Source organism: Myotis brandtii, unplaced genomic scaffold (genome assembly GCF_000412655.1).
Source record: "Myotis brandtii unplaced genomic scaffold, ASM41265v1 scaffold733, whole genome shotgun sequence".
NCBI lineage: Eukaryota > Metazoa > Chordata > Mammalia > Chiroptera > Vespertilionidae > Myotis > Myotis brandtii.
Genome location: NW_005370908.1, coordinates 48,999 through 55,950, shown reverse-complemented (window position 1 = coordinate 55,950; position 6,952 = coordinate 48,999). Strand labels below are relative to the sequence as shown.

Sequence of the window (6,952 nt, the reverse complement as noted above, 5' to 3'; positions counted from 1 at the left end):
AAGGTCTTTGGCAAAGCTCCTTTCCACATAAATACGGTGCCATTTCTGAATTATGGAATAGTTGCAAAACCTTAGAAATTATCATATACTCACTTCTTAAAGACTTACTTAAATGCTAACTACAACATGGCTTTTTATTGGGAAATTTTCTATTTTCTTTCCATATGTTAAAAAAAAGTCCTTTAGAGTTCAACACAGCTGTCTGTATTTTTTTAAAAAGCATTGCCAAGATGAAATATTCTGAATACAATGCTTTGAATTTTGAAAATATTTTGATGGGCACCAAATTCTAATATGAAGCAAAGGGAAACACTCTTTTGGAATTCAAACATAAAGTTATTATCTTTTTCCAATATCTACATGACTAACTCATAAACTTTGGCTCTTGATTTAAATTTTTTCATATGCATGGCAAAACCATAATGCTTTACATTGAAGAGAAACATTTCAGGTAGCCTGCAAAAATTGAGGTACAGATAAAAATATAACTGAAAATGGGGAATAAGAAGATTTCAGATTAATTTTCATACCATGAAGTGTTTTCTCTGTTGATTAATGAAAAAGGCAAACATCATAAACTAACAGATGCATTGAGTAAATAGTTCTAGAATTCTAAAGCGAGAAGAAAAAAAAAAAAACCTCATAGGAATAAAGTGTTTCTTTGTTTGTTTTGCCTTAAAGAAGAGTAATGCAGTTGAGCATTTCATGGGGCCAATTACACAGCAATTGTCCCACAGGGACTACGTTGTTTAAAAATTTCACATTTTCTGTACTCGTGGCTAGTATCCCTCAGAGGAGTACAGATTAAGTTCTTAAACTAACCGTCCCTTCCTCTATAAATAAAACCAAATTCCAATTTGGATATCATATTCAAACATCCAAGAATTTTGTTCATGAAACAGCTTCCAAAACTGCAAAGTAAAGTTTTCTCAAGTGCTACCTCAAAAAAATATATACAAGGGGAGCTATGGGGGGGAAAAAGAGGAACAACTGTAATAATCTGAACAATAGAGATTTAATTTTAAAAGAAAAAAGAAAAATATATATCCCATTCTATTTTATTTCATTGTGATCCACTGTAGTGTGTTTTTAATAGGTTGTTACAGTTGATAAAACATTGATTTAGGCCATGACTGAGACGGAGGGAAATGTGGTGATTAGGACACATATATCAATGAATTTGAAAACACTTAGAGAAGAAGAACATGTAAGTATTTATACAGGGTGCATAAAAGTCTGACAGTGTAACTTGAAGCTTCTTTACTGTTACTTGCATTATTACACTAAGAATGTCATATTCTTTCAGAGGCTTCTGCCACTAGAGTTATCAAATACAATAATGTAATGAGGACAAGTATTTTCAAATTCTAGCTCAACATTTTTTGGCATCTATTTTTCTCTTATTGCCTGATCCCAAATTGATGTCCAGGAAATAAATTATGTCAAGGATTTATATGGGCTAAGTTAATTCTCAACAGTGCAATAGTACTCATTAACAATCCCATTCCATCGCAATATTACTCAGCACTCTATAGCAAGTATAAAGCAAACATGTGTAAATAGAGTCATAGAGACCAAATTAGGATATTGGGATTTTACTCACAATTTAGAGATGTTTGTGGTCTAAGGTTTCATCTAGTCATCATGAGTTATTTTTATGTTCTTGGCATTTTGTGAAATACAGTGCCTACACTTTAGAACTCAGAAAGTACCCAAGTAAACCTGGTGCTCTTGTCACCATAATGATGAGGATAAACTTTAGCTCAAAACAAGTCCTTCAATCCTATCTGTAACCTGACAGCAAAATTTAATGCAAATATCAAATCTGTATTAAACAAGGTCAATGAGGAATTCTTGGTTTAACCATTTAAGCTCTCATGATTGAAAGACAGCAATAACAACTTGTGAAAACAAAAACAACATAGAATTTCAGCCCCATGATCTGTGCATTAATAAATATTCTGGATGAAAAATGACAAGGTATTGAAGTATAACAGTGTTTGAAATAAAGATATGTTCATAACTTCAACCTTCAGGCTATGGTTTCAGGTATCCTATTTCAATTCTCATTATTTCTTCTTTTTAAGCATGCTCCTAAACACAGTCTGATATTTTTCCCAGTAGGGAAAGCTTTGTGTTTTAACAGTGTAAGGGTCAATTCAGTTTCAGTGGAGGAGATATTCAAATAGTATTTGAATTAATAAAATCTAGAGGAAAGGTACATACGCATGGAGGGAAAAATAATGTGTTACTGAAAGAAATGTGGAATAAATGGTAAGAACAGTTATTTGAGTCCTCTGTGAATTTGATGGGTAAGTTTAGATTAAAAGAATGGAAGCCAAGGTAAACTACTTAAGATGTAGGAGCTGTGATAGTTGAGAGTGAGAATGCAATGCAGGCCATAGCCTTAGCTTGATGGCTTATCATTAAAGATGAGGTGTAAAGGTAAAATAAACTGAATGTTGTATAGGTTGTCCACATACTTGCTAAATACAGTCAGAATGTAGATAAAATAGCAGAGAAGAAATTTATAAATGAGACCTCAAATTCTTCAAGGTTTGTGCAGATTTGATTTGGGATTTGCTGTCAGAATAAGAAAGACAGGTACATAGTGGTTTAATGAGATGGCCACCAGGTTAGTGGTTCAGAAGTGTCCTTGGCAATCAAACAAATTGGGACCAGACATCTGGTCAGTAGGTCACAGGGGAATTTGAGACTGGAAATCTTCCTCTGCTGGGTTTCACATTGTTGACACATAGGTTTTAGGAGAAATACGTAGGAATAAGGAGGTTTCCATGAAGAAGTGTAAGTAGAGAGGCAGTTGCTGCTTCTCATGAAAGGAAGTGAGAGGAAAATTGTGAAAGAGAGAGAGAGAAAGAGAGAGAGAGAGAGTCAGTCCAGGGACACTGAACACTGAATGAAAGTAGAAGAAGTAAGCAGAAACATATAAAGCATCCAGGACATGGTAGTTCTACTCTTAAATTTTTGAGCAACCTCCATACTGTTTTCCACAGAGTCTGCACCAATTTGCATTTTCACCAACAGTGCACGAGGGTTCCCACTTAATCTAAATATTGCTTAACTAGGCATATTCTGCTATAAAAATCCTCTGATCTATAAACCTTTGTGATGTATCAATTTTAGTACGTTTTATACTTTAATGAAAACTTTAAGAAATAACACATTGTACCCAAAGTCTTGGACATTGTGGAAAAAGAAAGTGTTTTAAAACAAAATCTCCTGAAACCTCTTCCCTGTGTGTTTCATGGGCAAGCTTTACTGCTCCAACCTCATGCCTTCCTTTGGGTAAGTTACAAACAAAACAAAAACTTCATTTGTGATTTTAATACAAAGATAGGTTTTATTAGGGTAGGCAGAGACTTTTGTTTGTTTTATGCCATCATGTATACATTATTTTCAATATTAAAATGAAAGGTATTAAAAAATAAATGGAAGAACTAAGGAAAAATAGTGAAACAATAAGAAAAGTCCTTTCAGAGAGTGAAAGTAAATCTAAATTTAGACATATAATTGGAACTGCAATAGAAAGTGCAGAGGGGGGAACTTGTGGATATTAAAAAGCAAATGCCTCTTTCAGTTATCAGGATTTGAACCTAATTAATAGCACTGATATTTTGAAGTAAAATAAATATTGACTTGGGGAAGTAGTTATTTATAAAATGTAATTTTTCTCATGATTTTAAGATCATCTTTGTTTTATTTAAATAGAGGAAAGTAACCATTATATAGTACTCTGGCAATTAATAAATTCTATTTGCTCTAAATTCAATAATATTAACAGAAGATATTAATAGCACTGATATTTACCACAAATCAGTACAATTACCACACAGTGATTTAGTAATGTACTTATATAATGGAAATTTCATCAGGAAAATTAGAAGGAAACAGAAGATTTAGTACATAACTACCATCAAGCATTGTGACCACTGAGCAAAATGTGAAATGAAAATTCAATAATTTCCACACTATTTGTCTTATGAATATGCTTACCTCAAATCATAGCTGCCTAATCAATATATTAATCTAAACTTTTTCATTGGTTTATTATACTAATAATATTATTTAAAAACTTTTAAATTCTTATTTTCCTTTTTTTATTGTCTAAAGTTTTACATATGTCTCCTTTTTACTCAATTGACTCCCCTCCCCCCCAGCCATTCCCACCCTGGGTAAGCCCCCACCACCCCAGTGTCTGTGTCCATTAGTTATGCTAATATGCATGCATACAAGTCCTTGGGTTGTTCTCTAATCCCCCCTCCCCTACCATTTGTCTCTGGATCTATTCTTGTTCAGTCATGCCCTATTAACAGCTCGAGTCTTTACAAAGATAGTAGCTTTAAGTCTGCTCATTGTTACTGTATACAGCAGGGGTGGGCAAAAATAGGTTTACAATTGTTAGTAATGGAGTTTATTTTTATTATTATTATTGTATTATTTTCCATTCCAATGACTATAAACCTACTTTTACCCCATCTCCAAATATAATATTATAATTACAATTTCATACATGTACATATATGAAACAGCACTGTCAGGCTCAGAGATACTGTCTCAGATGCCAAGCATGCTACCCTAAGGGTTTAGAGTGTCAGATCTTTGAGTCCTTCACCAACTTCCGTAGGTTTCAGTGCCAGGTTGGCTAACCTTCTCAGCCTAAAGTCTTAGATCCAGGGGTCTTATTCCAATGGCTAAGGTTCCAACAATCCCAGCTCTTCCCTTTAATCCCCAGTCCTAGGAGCAATAGCTACATCTTCTTGCTAATAACTCATGGTTCTCTCAGTGGTGTGGTTTCATTTATGGCAGAACTCAATTGGTACAGCCTTAGCCTAGTATAATGGAGAACACAGAAAGGAGTCTGACACCAGAAGCTTTTCATTTTAATTTTTATTTTTTTTTACATCGCTGCCCTGTAACATCTTCTGGACATAATTTACTCTTGGACAGAATTACTTCAAAATCTGGAAATACAGAAAATACACTTGCCACTCAACTCCTTTGTACTTTTCTTAATAAAATTTTGTTGTTTCAAAAAAATACAATTCTCTGTAGGACATATAAATCTTCACAAGTATGTTTTCTCTGGTAGGAAAAGAAAATAAAAACTAGAAAATCCAAATTGATTTCAAAATATATTTCAAAAAAATCCAAATTATATTTCAAAAATCCACTATATTTTTAAGGACATCAAAGAGCTGAGTGTGCAATGTGTAAATGAACTAAAAATATGAAAAAGGGCCCAGACCAGCAGAGGCAGCAGCTGGAGCAGCCAGCAGCAGCCTGTGCCCTCTTCTGTATGCCCACCTCTATTGTTCTGACCCCTAGCATCCCACCCTTCCCCTTCCGCCCTTTCCCTTTTCCCCTCAGTCGCCTGGCACCTGCAGTTTTGAGCTTTCAATCTCCCACCCCACCCCCCTACAGTGACCACAGACTTGACCACTCAAAGTCCAGCTCCCCAGAATACTGCTCAACATGGACACCAGTGTGATTGAAAGTGGATTAAACATCACTCTCACCATCCATCTACTTATGCATGGAAAGGAAGTTGGCAGTATCATTGGAAAGAAAGGAGAATCAGTTAAGAAGATGTGCAAGGAGAGTGGTGCACTTATCAACATCTCAGAAGGGAATTGTCCTGAGAGAATTATCACTTTGGCTGGATTCAGTACTGCCATCTTCAAAACCTTTGCTATAATCATTGACAAACTGGAAGAGGACATCAGCAGCTCTATGACTAATAGCACAGCTGCCAGTAGACCCCCACCACCCTGAGGCTGGTGGTCCCTGCTAGTCAGTGTGGCTCTCTCATTGGGAAAGGAGGTTGTGAGATCAAGAAAATACCAGAGAGTACAGGGGCTCAAGTCCAGGTAGCAGGGGATATGCTCTCCAACTCAACTGAGCGGGCCATCACTACTGCTAGCAATCCGCAATCCATCATTGAGTGTGTGAAACAGATCTGCGTGATCATATTGGAGTCCCCTCCCACGCTCCAAAGGACATGACCATCCCATACTGGCCCAAGCCATCCAGTTCTCCAGTCATCTCTGCAGGTGGTCAAGCCAAGCTATAAACCCATAAATAGCCCTATCCCCTTGTGGACAGGACTAAAGCTCAGCTTGGCCTTGCTCCTGACACCAGCAAGGTTATTGTAGGGACCAGAGAGGAATCAACCTGTCTGTTCCCCTGGAAGTTAGGCCATAGAACTCATTCTGACTGTAGATCTTGAAACAACCCTGTAACTTACCTCCAAACCATCTTAGTCATGGTCTAGTAGTAGCCCTGCCTTTCCAGAGACCTTCTAGGAATCATGCTTGTCCATGTTCTCAGAGGATGGGCTGCACACCTCAGCTTAACTGTGAATCTGGAAGAAACCCTATAACCTGGATCTTGCTCCCCAGGGAACAACTGAGAGGCATGTCTGTCTACACACCTGGAAAAAGAAAGAATCCATGAACTTTTCATATACAAGCTATTTAATATTAGCCAGTTAGTAGAACAAAAAAGAAAAAAATGAAAGCATATAGGATCTTTGTAATAAAAGGTACATATTATGGGAGACTCAAAAGGAGAAGAGAGAGAGAACGGAGTAGAAAGTTTATTTAGAGAAATAATGGCTGAAACTTCCCAAATCTAGGGAGGGATATGAACATTCAGTTTCAAAGAGCTTTGAACAGCCGAAAACAAGATCATTCCAAAGATTACCCTGAGACTCATTATAATCAAATTGTCAAAAATCAGAAACAAGGGGAGAATTTTGAAAGAAGCAAAAAATAAGGGATTCATCACATACAAGGGAACTCCCATAGTCATTTGCAGATTTCTCGGCAGAAATCTTGCAGGCCAGGAGGGAGTGGGATGATATGTTAAAAGTGCTGAATGAAAAAACTGCCAAAGAAGAATAATCTACCTGGGAAAATTGCCCAGAAATGAA

The 6,952-nt window shown here is 36.3% G+C and overlaps 1 pseudogene; it reads left to right on the top strand.

The window, feature by feature from the left end:
- Positions 1 to 5,442: 5,442 nt before the first annotated feature.
- Positions 5,443 to 6,091, top strand: LOC102259470 (annotated as a pseudogene).
- The last annotated feature ends 861 nt before the right edge of the window (positions 6,092 to 6,952 follow it).